Raw genomic sequence first — 16,687 nt, 5'->3', positions numbered from 1 at the left:
GCTTTCTCAACTGAGAAATCATCATCCAATTTAGCAAAGCAGCAGCAGAAGAGATGGCATTACTCAGAAAAGGTGGGAAAAGCTATTTGAAGCCCCCTTTGCCCTATAGGGCTGCTGGTGGTGCTGTGGCAAGCTGGTTTCGTTATGCTTGCTATTAACAGGACAGCAATAGGTGAGAGCAGACCTGGGCTAGCACAAGAATTGACCACAGGGCAAGGGTGTGGGCTCCAGAGCGTGCTGGACAAGTTTGCCCAGCACCCTGGGAACAGCGGCCACTGGCACGGAGCTGCCCTCTGCCAGCGTGTGCCGTGAGCGGGCACGTCATCCTGCCAGTGGGGAAGAGCCCAGGGATCACCTGGGGAGCCTGATGCAGAAAGCTGGGAGTGAGAGCCCAAGCATTTACACATGTAGGGGTTACAGCATGGAGCAACAACCACCCTCTGCAGGCTTCGCCTTTGCTACTGGCGGAGGGGATTGAATTCACAGCTCCTGTCAGGACACTGGGCAGAGTGAGTAGAGACATCCTCCGTCCAGGCTTCTCTTTCAGACCAGAGCATTATGTAGGTAGGTATGGGAGCTGTGTGAGGGATGAGCCAGCAGCACAGCAGTAAACACCCTGCCCTGGGAAGTAATGAATCTCCATTTTGGAGCAGCACCTGTGTAAGAACTGCAGATTGAGCTGGAATTGTGCAAAAAGGGGAGATTTCGCTCCATCTTCAGCATCAGTGGTGGCCTGGCTGAGGTGTTTGCATGTCTAGGCTGCTGGCAGATGTAGCATTCAGAAGTACCTGTCTCTCAGGTGTGGGTGTTCGGGAGGGAACTGCTCTGGGAACTGAGGGTGCAACTGTGGGTGCTGCAGCACCCAGTACTGTTATGCCTGCATCTTGTGAGCACTTAAAGATTCAAATCCCTCCAGTGCATGGAAGCAGTGGAAAAAGTTGTTTAAAAGAAAAATTAAAAAATGTAGGACGGTGGTGCAGATGGGAACTGGCAGGGGCCATTTCCCCTTCCACGGCAGCCCTTGTAGCTGGAGCCGGCAGGAGCAGGATGGCGTTTCCCTTCAGCACATGGGCAGTCATTCACACATCTCCCACCTCGCAGGAGAGTGCCCAAGCGCCTCGCTCAGCTGCGAGCACAGGCACATCCCGGACCCCACTATGTGGGGTGGCGATAGCATCACCAGTGCTGGTGAGCTTTACAGAAGATTGGGTGAGACAAAGGAAGACCCCTGGGGGTATCCATTGCTGTAGATGGACTTGCCACCCCTCACAGGGTTAAACCACCTGACCACCCAGTCCTTGCTGGCCACCCCTGTCTCTTCATGTCCCACTTTCCTATGACAAACAGCTGGTTTTGTCCCAATTTTTTTTTTTCTTCCTTTCTGCTGAGTGAGGCTGTCCCCACAGCTCTTCTGCCACCGCTGTGCCTGCTGCTCTGCCTGGGTCAGCCATAGCGAAAAACTCTGCTTTCAGGCTGGAGAAAAGCTGCTTTTGAAGCCAAGCCCCAGTTATCCCTGAGGAGAGCGCCCAGCAGCGAGCACACATGCCACCATGGGAGCCCCCGCAGAGGCCATCCGCCCCCCGCTCTTCAGGCTGGGTTGGCCCTTCCCCAGCAGAAGATGTCGAGCTATTAAAGTTTATGAAAGGTGACATTACTGTCACCGTTCCCTTGCACTTGCTGTAATATCAGTACAAGAAATCGGCTACATCTCTGCAGTGCTGTAGCAGAGACTCAGCAGCCACTGCGTGTGGGAAGATAAAAGCACCCAGTGCTCTGCCGCTCTCGTCCAGCACGTGTGTGTGTGTGTATGAGTGTGTGTGTTTCCCTGTGCAGCTAGAGGTAAGCCTGATTTCCAGGGGGAATTACTTTGAGAAAACTGAAAGTTGCTCCTCTGCTACCAAAAACAGTTGGTAAAATAACCCAGTTCTTTTTCCTAAAAGGACTGCAAAATGAAACCACGTAGTGCATCTTTCCAAAGCGGAATAATTTAGACCGCAGTAATTTTACCATCAAGCCTTTGTTATGGCTCAGCTAACCTCCCAGGTTCTTTCCTTCACTCCTGTTGCTGGAGAAAAGATATGTTGTGTTTTCCAGTGTACAGAAGGGACTCATTCCCTTTGCCAGGACTGACATAGGAAAGGATCTATAGTTAAAATATTTACTGTTCCTGAAAGGTGTGTCTTTGAAGTTGCCTTTTTTTTTTTTTTTCCCCTTAAGTAAACTGAAGGAGAGGCAGTTAGAAAAACACAGAAGAATAGCATCTGCTCATGGTATAACTAAAACTTAGTGGAGCCATTCTCACGAGGGACCAGGCTTAGGCTGATGTGCTGCACTTAAGTAAGCCACAGCAGTCTCCATGCTCAGTCTTCTGCCAGCTGTTTTGCACCATGGCATTACTGCATGTCAGGTGGGAGCATGCAAAGTGGGAAATAAAATCAGTGTTATCACACTCTTGCCGTCTCTGGATTTGTTTCACTCAGCTGCATCTCAACTCTCATCGAATGGCTCTGTGGGGCAAAGCTCAGCCCTGAGCTGTTTTACAGAAGGCTGCTTGTGATGAACTCGATAGCCTCCCCCCATCCCCCCCCCAAAAAAAAAAAAGAAAAAAAAGTCTCCAAAATCCTATTCCCAAATTGTTTAATGCCCTTACCTGGGACTCAAGGCCTTTGTCCACTTACGTGCCGCCACCCACCCCTCACCACCAGCTCCTGTTCTGGTGGGGATGAGCCCCTGTGCACCACCCTCACACCACCCTGATGAGGGGAATGGCCCAGGATGAGCTTCAGCAGCCTCAGGCAGTGTCCTGCATGACTGCAAGCAAGCGTCCCAGCTGCTCCGAGACCTCAGGGTCTGGAGGGGCCTTCTGAGCCTATGGCCAAGGTGTTGGCCAGTCCTAATGGCAGAGATAAGAAAGGACCATCGGTGTGCAAGCTTGAAAACAAATGTAAACAGTTTTGAAAGCCAGGAAGGCTGCATAACATTTCCATATTTAATCTGAAAGGAGAAAAAAAGAAAGATAAGAAAGGAAAAAAAAAAAAGAAAAAAAGAACAAGAAGAAAACGGAAAAGAAAAAGGAAAAGAAAAAACAGACTGACACTTCACATTTGGCTAAAACCTCAGGCTTGATCAACCTGCTGATCATGCTACTTCTAACCACATGCAAAGCACTCAAGAGGGCTTGGTATTTCCCTGTAGCGGTACTGTAAAGTCTCCTGATCACCCGTGGGAAACGCCTTGCCTTCCTCCTCAGTGACTGCTGATACCCCAATAAAGTGAAGAGAACAGTGCTATTTATTTTTTTTTCCTCAAAGGCAGAGAAAATAATTCACATTTTATGTTGGAAATATCTTTGTGTTTCGATATATGTTGTATTCATGTGAAATAAAAAAGAAACTAATCAAGGCTTGGTTTTTCTTATTGAATTTGAATTGAAAACACTTCCAGAAAAGTAAGAAAAGAGGATTTAATGGCATCTTTCTGGCAGGGAGAGAAACCGGAGCCTTAAAGCAAAAAGAGAATTAGAGCTCCCATGTTGCATTTAAGCACTCTGTCTTGGTAGCTAGTCCATACAGAGAGCAGAAAGTTATTATACAAAATGATTTTATGCAGTATACAAAGGGGATAAAGTAGCAATGTTATTTCAAACCCAATGCAGCAGCTGCCACTGCATTTTCTAAGACCCTTGGGTGCATAGCTGGGCCTGCACTGGGTTGCAGGTGGGTGGTCCATCCCCTGCAAAGGGAGGCCCACTAGGCAGTGGAGCCCAAATGATCTCAGGGGCTCAGTCAGATGTCAGCTGCTGGGCCCTGCTGAGACGTAGGCAGCGGGAGGCACTGGGAGAACCGCAGATCCAATGCCTAGTGTAAGTACTTAGAAAATAAGGGTTCTCATGGTGTTAGGTTAGGGGGCAATTGGCAGAGGGAGTTCAGGATCTCCTTGTGGATCTACCTATTTTAAGTGCCACCATTCTCTGACATGTACAGTGGAGCATATGGGATACTGCCAAGGTCACCAATTGCCCAGCAGGCTAGTCAGAAAAGTACCAGTAGGTGGAACTGGGCTGCAAAACATTCAGCTTCTCTACCCACGTAAGCAAAGTTTTAGTTTTCACTGATAAAAGATATCCCAACAAGGAAAAATCGGTCATAGGCACAGAAACTTGGATGCAACTTGCTCCACACGACCAAGAAGTTGGTTAGCTTCTTAAAAGGGACTGGGCATCTCCTACAGCACCCAGAGGTTGGCTGTGTCAGGGACACGGTGCTGATCCAAGCGGGCCAGGCAAGGTGGCTGTGCCTGGGAAAGGTCTGGTCAGAATGTAACCTCGGAGTGATGTTGTGGCGTGCAGCGACATCGGGTTGCTTTTATTTTACGAAACACTGTACTTCGTGCCAGCTTTGACGCTTGTCCCGCCTTTATAGCAGTTCAGTGGATGTCCTGTGTTCATCACTGTGAAGTAGCATCACCCCATGCTCCAAGCAAGGGAGAAAATGCCTGTTGTTAATAGGTACTAGGGGCTTCTCTTATAAGAAGAAAAAACGAAAGGAAGGAAAAAAAAAAACCCCACATCTGAACAGACATTTAATAGGTGAAGGAAGAGGCTTAACAGACTTAAGCTCGGCTGTCTTCAGAGAGTTTTCAAAAGCTCACTGCAAACACTTCTGTTTCAAAGCTTATGCTCCTTTATCTATGAGAAGCTAAACACTGGCTAATTCTTTAATTAGTTCCCAACAAGATGTTCTTCTCTGTAGCCAAGGCTTGCAACAGGATAATTATGTCTTTAGTTTAAAAACAAGTGTCAATACAGAAAGTTGTTTTGATTTCTCTTTCTTCAAATGTTTTATTTCCCCTTCTACTTAGCTCCTACTCTGTTGTTCCTCACCTGCAATATCTTTCCTTGATTTAGGAAAGGCTGATATTACTTTAGTTGTAGCTCCCTGCGCTGCAGTCCCAATGCATGGACACGACAGTGCTAGAGCCAACCCAGTGCTGTGATTTGTGGTGCAACCATATGAACGCAGTGCTTGGGTGTGAATCCCTCCCAGGGCTGGGGAGATGGATGACTCTGAGCTACCACCAGGTGAGCAGCTCAGCTTGTTAAACTGTGCTAACTAAAGAGCACATATGTGGCCCTGGGTGCCCAAGTGCTACACTGCATGCCAGAGACCTATATTTGGAACTTTCCAACCTCCTGCCTCCACCACAGTCGCCTACATTTGTTTTAGCAAAGTTCTCTGAGCACCAGCAGATCTCCTTCTAGTTAGTCAAAGGCTGCCTCAGTCTTGACAGTGCTGAGCAGACATGAACCTTCTGGGCCTGGGTCCCATGTGGACCATAGCAGGAGGGAGAGGAGCTGCCCCCTTGGCCCTTCTCTGGTCCCCGGCTGTCAGTGCACGGAGGCAGGGTGCCCAAGGTCTGGCACCAGGCTTACTCAAGGAGAGTCAAACTGGCTTCATTCACCCACCAGGAGAAGATCCTGAGTATGAGGCTACACAGCGTGCCCTTGTGGTGAGGGAGCGTGACCTTTCTGGTTAACCCACTGAAGCTGTTCCATTTCTGAGGGAATAAATACATCTTCATGGATTCAAGAGGAAATTTATCTGAACTGGAATATTGTTGCTCAGCTGACTTCTTCAAGAAAGATGTAGAAAAAAATGTTCTCCTATCAGTCCGCTGGAAAAAATGAGTATGATCAGAGACCTAGAAAACATGACCTGTGAGGACAAGCTAAAAGACCTGGGATTGTTTTTTTCCAGGGATAAGGAGAGTGGGGAGATGAATGAAGGAAGAAGTAAAAGCACACTAAGAGTCTTAAAATGCAGGAAAGGTTACTGCAAAGAATAAGGAAGTAGTTTATTCTCTATACCTGTGACGGATAACACACAAATAACGGGATAAAATTGCAGCAAGGAAGTTGCCAGTTAGCTATTTGGAAGAGCTTTCTTATGGCTGGGACACTGAACCACTGGAGTGCCTGAAGAAGTCACGGAGATGCCATTACCAGAGATGTGGATGGGGAAATGTCTGCCAGGAGTGATGTAGGTAGAAGTGATTTTTTTCTTGGAGCAGTAAGTAGGGACTGACCAGACTAGATGACATGTCCTGTGTCATGGTAATGTAAGTGTGATTGTTGGAGCGTAAGTGGTAGTGGTACTCCATGGAAGGGAAGAGGTTTGGGGTTGTCCTATTCCAGTGAACAGCTATGGGGACCACTAACACTCATTGGTGTGGGACTGGGCCAGGGCTGCCCTTCCTGAGGAGTGAAATTTAGCCTGACACTGCCGTGAGCAGTTGCCCTCCCCTGCCCTCTTCTTTCTGGCCCGATCCACTTGCAGGTACCCATGCTGCACGCACTGTGCAGCAGGTTGGGCACGGTGAGCACATACCCCAGGAGGACCCTGCAGCCTGGCACTACTCTGTGCTGAGCGACACCTCTCATCTGCCTGTGCATCAAAGAGCCGAACCCACGTTTTCCACAGCAACGAGGTATTGGTAGCTCCTTTAGTACCCGCTCCCTGTTGGATAGTTCATGCAGGTTACACTTATCCTATTATTTGATGCCCAAACTTTTTGATCTAGTGCCTAAGGCTGCGGATTCTCCTCTTATTTTTTCTGTCTCAAATTCAGGAATTGCAATTCTGAGCCTGAAGCCCCTTTGGATCTAATCTGAAGGTAGAGCCAAGAACTGATTTAGAGCAGGAAACACATCCTGCTTTCCCTCCTATCCAGAGCAGCCATGCAGCTGCTTGGGATCTCTGTTTTCTAGGAAATGTTGAGTTATAGATCATCTTCAGTCATTCATTACGAATGGAAATAATACTGGGGGGATAAAAAAGGGAATGATGAAGAAATATACAGTGGGGTATCAGAAGTTAGCCTTTTGGGAGCATATGGGGTTTTGAAGGCAGCAACCTCTGCTCCTTCCCCCAGTTTATGTCCTGATTAAAGAAAATGTGTGTATGTCTGTCTGAAGTCAGCATTTGCTACCGCCGTTGAACATTTTATCCCCTTTGCAAAGCTGTGTCGATTTCCAAGTATATTCTAAGTAATTCTCAGTTGAGTCATCAATTCTTTCAACACTTGAAAGAACTTGAGTTAACTAATGTGATCGTAAATTCAAGCACTTGGAATATCAGTACTATTGGAATATCTGCCTAGATGTGTTTATTATTAATATTAAATACCGTGGGTAGTTCTTGCAAACTTTTCTTTCACTTTTAAAACTGGCAGTCCATCAAAATTTTATATAAGGTTGGGACCTATAGTATTCTTGATGCTATAAATATGTTAATATCATAAACCAAACGTTTCCCCCCTTATTGTTAGTGTATTTCCTTTGCTTAGTCTCTGCGAATATGCCCAGGGAGCACATGAAAACTGTTGGAGTCTCAGCTTCCTTTCATTACCCTTGTCAGCAAATCATGGTCAGAAGATGTAGACGAGGCCATCTGGGTGGAGGTGGGGGCTTCTCCAGCCTCTGCAGATGGCATGTCCTCTCCAAGATGGCTCAGCACTTTGGAGGGGATGGACCCCACTGCTATCCCCTCCGGATGGAGCACCCGTGCCAGCATCACCCCGGGTGACAGGCAAAAAGGGCAAGGGAAAATATGGGAGACTTCTCCCCTGCAATCTTGAGTGTCAAACAGTGTCTCCATTTGCTGTGTTGGCTGCTGATCTCAAGGACTTTGTGCTATTAAATTTGCGCTCTGTCTCCTGAGAGGTGAGGAATAGGTAAATGCAGGTGCCTTCTGCATTGTCCCTGGTCTGCCTGAGGCTATGGCGGTCTGGGCTGGAGAGCACTGCTGCAGGCTATTGCAGCACGTGAACCCCACCTACGTTGTCTGTGCACTGCTTTGCTACCCAGAATCTGCCCATGGCTGTGAACAGAGACCCAGGAGCATCCCCATTCTCAGTACCACCCCTGGGCTGCTGCGTGACTTTGGGCTGCTTTTCCCAGAGCTATCCTGCCTGTCCCTTGATAGCCTTGGGGTGACGCATTGCTGCAGGGACATGTGGCAGAACAGGACACCACAAAGTGCATGTACAGGCCCAATGCCAGTGAGTTTGCACATCCTGCAATTCGGGAAATTATTGACATTAATGATGCTACTTCTCAGGTTTAGCAGCAGGGCCCAGAGTTGAGCAGGTGGGGACACTGAATGATCTTTGCTTGAAGAATGAGTCTTGCAGATCAAACTTAAACTGCAAGAAAGAGCCATGACATGGCTGTTGTCTGGGCACCATGCAAGACTGCAGCTTGAATGCCATTCGGATGTGTACCTGCAGTATTAAAACACACTTGCGACAGAGACCTTGTGCAGTCGTAGCCATCTAGACTGTCTTTCCAGAGCACCAACAAGCAGCTGGTCAGCACTTTCTTTCATGGTTCTGGTTGCACATTGGAAGAAATTGTTTGCTGCCAGCGTTTAAGATGAGATTGCTGTACAAGGCTGCTCAGTGATGTCGCTGTGGCATGTGAAAGTTTCCTATTAGAAATGTCTCAGGACCTAAAGCAACATGGTCTTGTAAACTATTTAGTATGACTCCTGGACAGAAAGTAGTAGCAAAGCCATTCAAAATTTTTATTTTTATTCTCTGCAGTAATTAAGTGCACATAACAGGGCCTACACTTGTCCTTTCAAGTCTCAGAAGAATGATTACGAGAAAGGTTCAATAAATCAAACATGGAAGTGTTGCCACCAAGTGGTACAAGCTGTGTTAGGCAATGGCTCATAATTTATAGATCACAGTGATGTATCTGAGATGCCCTGCTGTATTTATAAAAAGATTCTTTTTTGCTTTGTTTAGCTAGCTTTTTCTTTTTGTGATGCATTTTACTTCCTGTGGTGTTAAATTATCATACTAGCACCCATCTCCATGCAGTCACAGGGTGTATTACATGCTTCTTCTGGAGCTATAGGCAGTGGAGAGGTAAATTTGAGGGGTCTTTTGGGTGTGTGGGACTGTTCAGGCTGTCTTTGACACAGTCCCCTGTCTTGTTGGGATGTGGCATATCCCTCCCTCCGCAACCTCACGTGTGAGCGGAGAGAGCGGCCCTGCAGGGGAACGTGCCCCCAGGCCCTGGCAACCGGCTAAGGAAGATCCAGCCCACCCGTCATTTCCAGCGCAGCCCCTCCTGAGTGACTTTTACACTTTTGAAATCATCTGCAAATTTATATGGTTTTTAATGGCATTTACATGTGTGTTAAGGTGTGTTGGTTTTTCAGCCAAAGTACTAAGTACGTGGTACTTTAACTTCATTTTTCTTTACTGTGTAGGAGCTGAATAATGCCTTTAGCTACCCTGTTGTTTAGAAAGCCTGGATGTAAAAAAAAAAAAAAAAAAAAAAAAAAGAGGATTTTTGTGGAGGCAAGACCGAGGCTCTTCTTTGTTATTTATACTGTGAGGCACACAACATTATTCTTGAGAGGTGCTTCTGCCATGGGGAGAGGGCTCCCCAGAGCCGCTCGGGGCACAAGGCAGCAGCAGGCAAAGTGAGGGATGTAGAGACTTGTGCACGGGCACATGTGCGTGCGTGCACACACACACACACACACACACAGAGGTCCCACCTCTGGGCACGCGTGTTTAAATCCCAGCACATGCTGGGGGTGCGGAGGGTCTGCAGGTCTCTCACCCCTCCGCCTCCCATGCAGTGCGGCTGCCGGCACCAGCAAAGCTGGCAGCTGAACTGTCCTTGTCCTTTGGTGGCGGAAAGGTGCGGGTGGTGCAGGAACCTGGAGACCCGAAGGTCGCGGTGGGCCCCCACGTAGCGGTGGCAGCACAGTGGTGGGTTGGCCGCATGGATATGTTGAACACCTGGAATAGAAGCCCAACAGGAAAGATTTAGGTCAAAAAGATGCTTTTTCAAAGCTGACATCTTTTCTCAGCAGACATCGCTTCTTAGCTTTCTTTCAACAACCTCTCCTTTTCTCTCTGTCTTTGGATAATTGCCTTTTGTTTCTTATAGTGAAAGCCTGAAGTACTCCTCATTTTTTTTCTTTTTTTTTCTTTTTTTTTTCTTTTTTAACATTGTCAGTGTCGCCACCATTATCTTCAGACCAAGCAAATGATGGCAAAAGGCAGAAGCAGTCACCAAGCTCCTTTTATCCCAGGTTCAGTCTCTGTTAACTACAAATCACAGTAGAAGAGTTAAATTAATGCAACTGATCTCCTGAAAGGAACCACTAGAAGGGAATTGGCAAATGTATGTGTTAGTGAAACCTGACGGGAGAAAAGGTCTCCAAAAATCTTGCCGCGTAACTTCCAAAGCTCTTACAAGTGTGAGTGTGAATACATTTCAATTTTATTTTTTCACATTATAAAGAGAAAGAAAATAAATGTAAAGGGGGATGTTAACCTGAGTAACCTAGCTTTGTTACCCAGAGGGAAAAGATTATAATTAGGATATCAGATCTATTTAAAGTATGTCTTATCAGGAGCAGGGGAATTTGCCTGAAATGGCTTATGTTTTACTTCATTATACAGAGGAAGTTTAACTTGACCATTTATGAATAGCTAATTCTTTTCCAATATGATGACTACTCTTAGACATCATATTTATATACGATTCTTCCACTTCTTATTTTTACTACTCCTTCTTTAAGAAATAATTAACACAGATAAATCAAGCAGACAATTTGATATAATAAATTCACTAGCAGATGAAGTAATTATTTTGGAATTTATTATAGCAAAATTAGGTTTTCTTTATTTTCTGGTGAGGCTTTGCAGGTGGAAGAGGCCAAATCTTTATGACACAGTTGTTTGTATGTGGTTATATCTGTTGTATACCTGTCACACCTACATTTATAAGCAGAATATATACTTCCCCCCCCATTAAACTCTTTCTCTCACTGAAGAGATAGAAACATAAATAGAAAATGTCATAAACCATGTTAAAAATGAAACACAAAGGAGTTACCAGACAACCTTCTATGACTTCAACTAAAACTCTGTCCATCAACAAACAACAGTTTTAAGCAAGGTATTTGGCAACTATTTAGAACTATCTTATTTTTATTGAACCTTTAGAAGGGCCAGGAAGCTTTCTAGCTGTTTCTACTTTTGCTTATGGGCTTAACAGTGCCTACACTGAAGGTGTTAAATATCTGGTGAATACTGTGCTATAGCTCTTTGGCAAAATCAGAAACAAAACAAAGAAAAAAAAAACCCAAAAAACTCAACTATGTGTGGTTGAGCAGAATGTATACATTTTGGTGAGCAAAATGGTAGACCAAATGTTATAGGGCTATAGTGGGGTGAGGACAAATTTGGAGGCCATTGACCAAATGAAACTGGCCATGAGCAATAGACAACCCACTAGCAGCAAAGACACGTCCTGGTTATTTCCAAGGTGGTAGGTGCCAGGATCATCATCTTTGGAGATGCATCCCAGTCCTGCTGGACGCTGGAAGCAGATACGTGCAATCCATCAGGGACGAGGGGATGGAGGATTGCGTTTGCCATTGCTGACTTACACTGTGACTGAATTAGGTGAATAGTCTTCCAGTCTAACCTCTCCAGGTGTCTGGAGACTGGCACCTCCAGCGCACACCCCACGTCTTGCCTGGCTTGAATCACCTCCGGCGGTGCCAGCTGCTCCCACCGGCGAGGCCGTGTGGGCACACAGTGCGAGTGCCCGCCTGCATCGACCAGCCCAGCCCTGCGCTAATGCACGGCCCCAAGCCCTATTCTACCACTGCCTGTGGTTTGCTTGTTTTACAGAACTGCAAGTAAGGATTAAACCTTAGTAACGCCCTCTGAGGAGCAGCAAAGAGAAACAGTTTCTGGCCCTGAACGTTTCACTTTTTTTTATTTGTTTGCTTTGCAGCCATTTTTGAAGGAAGGGGAAAAACTATCGTGGGGCATTAAAGCTGAAATAATACCTAAATTCCCCTCTTTTTTGGTATGTTAGAAAAGGCTTAAGCATTTAAATAATTGAGCTATGTGGCTAATCTACTGTCAGCCCCTGAACTTTAAATTAGTCAAGAAAATATTAAAGGATTATAAAATAATTGTCATATTAGAATTACAGGGCATGAACATCAGCACGAAGAGCCGTTTCCGCGTGCTACTCATGCACGCTCAGTGAATACGTGTGCATTGGAGAACCCCCTTTCCGCACACCCGATTTTACTGCTGCGGCACCTTCCCCTGCCATGTCCCCGGGACAGCAGACAGTGGGAAAAGATGCAGTCGCACAGAGCTCCTGCTAGTTTTCAAAGTTATCTCAAGCACTTGTATTTGGAGGAAGAAACGACCAACATTTGTAAGTTCCTGAGCTTTCTGGCTTTTTTTTTTTTTTGCTTTAGGAAATGTCTCAGCTTGAAGTTACCTACCCAGAAACCTTTTTCTTACTTTCTCCACTATCTCTCTATGTCATGATCTAAGAAACATTTTTGAGGTTTGCTACTAATTAGCTGTGGCAGTGGCCTGCTTAATGGTGTCACGGGGCTGCTTCTCCAGCAACAGCTACCGGCGTGACCTGACCTTGCAATTTTCCAGATGCAACGTTTCCTCGGTTCGTGCAGAAAAAGCCCAGGAAAACAAAGCAGCACCTGCAAAGAACAGATATAACTGCAATGCACTGTAACCTTTCCGTACAGAGCTGCAAAACCCCTCCTTAAACACACGTAATGCTCCACCAGAAACCGAGGCGTTTTGGCTCGCAATTTGTCATTGCTGCTGTTGCTGTCTTTCCCCTCCCTGCACGCCTCCCTGCTCACCCGTGTCCGCGCCACACAGGGGTGGCGGGTGCCTGGGAAGGCCTGGGCCCTCGTTCAAGCACATTTCAGCTACTCATCTATCACAGCAAGAAGGGGCCTTGTAATGGACTCCAGGTGTATCCACCGCAGCAGGGTCAGGCTTTGAAACACTTGCGCTGTGGCGCGGGGAGTCGCTCAGAAGTGCTATTGATTTCAGTGGGATTGCTCCTCGGAATAACTGCTCTGCGAGGAATAGAGGTGTTTTGTCTTCCTTCGGGACAACATGAGTCAAGTCTTTTTCTGAAAAAGGAAAGTCTGGGTGCAGACCTACTTCGGCGCAATTGAGGAGTGGGGGCTGGAGGGGCCAGGGCAGCACTTTTTCCTCCTTGCCCCTTCCCCAAGGGGCCCCACAGTTGCACCAAATCTCTCTGGCTTGAACCAGGCGCTGTGGCCAAGGAGGCAGTGGAAGGATGGTGGTCGTGTAATGAAGATGTTGCTCCTCCCCACTCTCTGCCCAGCCTCTGGGGCAGTGGGGCCTGGGTGCCCAGTACCTCGTATGGTTCACGTATATAACCTTTTGTTTCGGCTCTGGGAGCCATTCATGGGTTGTAACCAGGACGTGGCACTCGCCTGTACGCGGGGACACGATGCATGTGCCAGCCCGACAAGGCATGCAATGGGAGACTGGGTCTATGCAGCACGTGGGGAGACAGGGCTCCTATATGGTGATAAATGATATGTAGATAAGATGATTAAACATAGGTTAAATGTAGACAAATTAGTATGTAGCTAAATTAGGAGAAATGGTTCCTCTGTTTAAAGAACAAATGCGTTGCAAAGGTGCTGGACTGGGCGGTGGAACAGGGCCCATTTACATTGCCTATGTATATGACTCGCTGTGTTTTTCCTCAGAGATAATTTTGATATTACAAAGTCTATAAATAGAGCATCCAGAGCAGAAAAGTACAGAAAGGAAGAGGAAACCTCTAATAAATTATATATCTTGAAAGGATCCAAGTAGAGGGAGGAAAAATGTACCCCCAACAACAGGAAAGTTTAAAAGAAGCTTGTACTGAATCTTATAAATTCACATGAGAAAAGGGGATTTTACTTCTCTCAGTGTGGGAAGACACATGGGTTTTGGTACTTTATAGTTAAGTGGGGAAAAGGTTGAGACTACTTCTGCTGTATTGTGATTAACAAATCATGCTGTTAAAATTGTATTAAATGAGACTCCTGCTTTCTTGCAGGATGTCACAGATTTCAGAGCAATTGCTTCTCATTCAGTTTGTCCAAAGGTTTGTCTACTGAGAAGCTGGCACTAAACTAAACAAAAAGTATTACTTAAGTTATAACAAAACACAGCAGTCTCATCCCAAATGCCTACTGCTGTGCGTCATAGACAAATCAGGGACGCCGGGTCCGATTTTCTGTGGGGCAACCTGGAGGATGTCTTAGATACCAGCATGATTTGGCTTGTGGTGAGTTGTTGTGGCCATCCGGACTCCCTGTGCATGATCCCAGAGACGGCAAACGCGCCCCGAGTGAGCAAAGTCTTTGGGCTGTCGCTTGCTGGGAACCTGGGGGTGTCTTGCAGAGAGCTCCCCACTGGCCCACCCAGCCCAAATAGTCCTCCCCAGGCAGCTGCTATTGGAAACGAGCCCTGGCACTACCCGATGGATTTGCACATGGGCTGCGAGAGAAAACTGCTTGCCCGGTGGTTTTGCTGGTGGACTGTGGAGAAAGGGACCTGAATTTGAATAGAAAGTGTGACAGCATGAAGATGAAATTGTGTTTTCCAGCCTCCAGCCCGGTGCTTCAAAACTCTCCTGCTTCCCTTTCTAGTAAACATGAAGAAAAAAAGACATGCAATATAAATCCACATGCACACAGAGCGAAGGATCATGCAGTTTTTACAGTCAAATTTGAAGATGAATTAGTTTTTGAGATACCGTCTGTTTAAGGATTCTGTTGTTAATAACCTAAATTTGACACACATTTTTTTCCCCCTTCAGTCACTACCTGCAAAGCCTCTCTGAAAATTATCTCTTATGAAGCTGTGTCATTAATGGCTTCCTGCGAGGTTTCTTTTGGAAGCAGCAGAAAGGTAAATAAAAATGAATTAATACAGCATTTTGGGTTTGTAGGCAAAATATGCAAATATCTTACTGACAAAGCCTTAGTAGCATTAAAGGCTTTCAGATCCTATCCTCAGAGGCTCTGCTTGTGGAATCAGAAGCCTTTAGGCAACCTTTAACTTAGTCTATGTGTAATACACACATGCACACACATATGCTCGCGCTCTTTCTCTCTCCCCACCCCCCGCATTGTCCTCTTGGACCAGTTCCCTCTGGTGCAGTTTTCGGCTTCACAGTTCATGAATTTTATTTTCAATCAATAAATAAACCTATTATCAAGTTTTGTATTCTCATCATATATTGTCATTTCTCATAAACCATTTCACTGTATGGGTCAGCTTCATTGAGCACGTGCCGCTCACCTTTATTTCTCAGCAGAGAGCTGTCAGGTATACAGATGGGATGCATATGAAGAGCTAATCAGATTTCAGTGCTAACTAATAATTATGCATAAGCCTGTGTAACAATTTGTTGTTGTTTTTTTTATTATTATTATTAAACTGTGTTGAGATAGTGATCAGCATTTTGGCACTCTTTGAGCCCCGGTCTTTGACATCTTCTTATAGTACAGAGCAGAAGATTGCCTTACAGGCCCCCAGACCCACCCATATCATAAAAAAAAAAATGTTATTTCTGATGTATAACACCACAGCTTTCATCACCCATTTTAGACAACTAAAGAAAAGCTTCTTGCATGCCTCCTACAGGGTTGTCAAGTTCCCACTGTGGCAAATTATAAAGAGAATAATTTTAAAAGCTAGTGACCCACCATGATGAACCCCTCCTAATTGCTCATGCAGATTTCTTTAGGCAGCATTAGTTTGGGCATGGTGTGAAAAGGCAGGCCGTCTTCATGGTGATCAGGTCCTTGGACAGTTACTGATTTGTGCCTTGAATTTTATCTGTCAGCCCAGAGTATTAAATGCTGGTGTCATATGCAGTTATCAAATGATAGTATTACAAGGTCAACAGACAAATAATATTCCAAAATGAAGCCTCCAAATTGCCTACTTTGCTAACCTTTGACAGTGTGTAATCTTGTACACAAATGAAAAAATGAGTCTATCAGTGACCGAAAAGGGTAGAAGCAAGTACAGGGTCAAGGAAGTTGGACATAAACGTTCCCAGTTAAGCACACTTTCATAAGCACAGGAAAATCCAACAGTACTTTGAACTTACCCTGATAACACCTCCACTATTTAGTCTTCACTACTATCATTACTATGGGATAGTAGATGTGATGTTACTACTACAGTACACCACCACTACTACTGATGCTAATACAACTACTACTGCTAATAGCAGCAGTGTCGTTACTAAATAGTATCACTACACATTTCTAGTTAATTAGAAGTGACTGTTTTCTTAGATCCATTTACTTACCACTGTCACTCCAATGTTTTTTCTTCTTTTGGACCTGGCCATAATAGCAGGGGAGAAGATATTTTGAGCCAAAGCATGAATGTCTCAAAGGAGGCATTTGGGATTTCCCACTTTGAAGAGGGATGTATGGACTCCATGGAGATACCTTTCCATCTGTGGCAGTGGCTCAGTTACAGAGAATCTCTATGAGGAAGGAAGGTTTGTGTTCATGGTATAAGAAAGGATCTAGGATACTGTAGTGACTTAATTTAGTTTGGAAAAAACCTCTTGTCTGTGTCAGAAGATGAATTTAAGGCATGGGAATAAATGCATAGCTAGGTGACAAAGTCTGTGCCTCATTGCAGCACCACGAAGCTAAAGTGGTGTGTATTTGAGACGATGCACACCTCAGCACCATGCCATTAAAGCGATTAAAGAATTTTTGAGCTTTGTATTCTTTTTCTTGAGTCTGATATTGAG

This window comes from Pelecanus crispus, chromosome 6 (genome assembly GCF_030463565.1).
Source record: "Pelecanus crispus isolate bPelCri1 chromosome 6, bPelCri1.pri, whole genome shotgun sequence".
NCBI classification, from domain to species: domain Eukaryota; kingdom Metazoa; phylum Chordata; class Aves; order Pelecaniformes; family Pelecanidae; genus Pelecanus; species Pelecanus crispus.
The sequence above is the reverse complement of the archived record's forward strand: the minus strand, read 5'-3'. Positions refer to the sequence as shown.